We start from the raw sequence: 656 nt of genomic DNA, 5'->3' as shown, positions 1-656 counted from the left end.
ATAATCCATATTGTTACTCACAAAGAATTTCATCGTGTCCAAAACGTTTCGTTTAACCTCCTTTTTGATGTAGGACTGTTAAGACTGTGCCGTTCGATGGTCGCCGGTGCGCTTTTATACCGTGAGTTTGGAGGCCTTCCCAAATATTCTTTTCAAGTGCAAAAGGTTCCTTTCACCCAATTGCCTTACAAATGTTTCGTCGTTGTAGCCATGAATCCTCGCAATTCATGCGTAGGATTAATTACAGCACGAAGCACGCCTTAATTGTGGTAACAGGAAGGAGCGGAACAAGAATTTAGTTGGATTCGAAGGATCTCGTGACATTGGCCTCAGCTTCGATCGAAATAATCGGAACACAGATTCATAATTTTATTTCTCAGAAATTTCAATCATTTACATTGAAATATTTTAATATTGACTCAACAATTATTGGAATTGTATTACACATTATCAATTACGAAAAAAAATATAAAAATTAAGTTTGTTTTCCTTATAATTTATTATAAATTTGATTTAAGAATTATAAAATTTATATTTTTTAATTGAATTAATAATAATTTTTTTGCTACAAATTTGACAACTTATAACTGACTAATTGTATATACTTCATATCTATATTTAGGCTCATTGAAAAGCGTATAATTTTGTCTTTAATT

This window comes from Nicrophorus vespilloides, unplaced genomic scaffold (genome assembly GCF_001412225.1).
Source record: "Nicrophorus vespilloides isolate i.1.1-1 unplaced genomic scaffold, Nicve_v1.0, whole genome shotgun sequence".
NCBI lineage: Eukaryota > Metazoa > Arthropoda > Insecta > Coleoptera > Silphidae > Nicrophorus > Nicrophorus vespilloides.
This window is presented reverse-complemented; position numbering follows the sequence as displayed.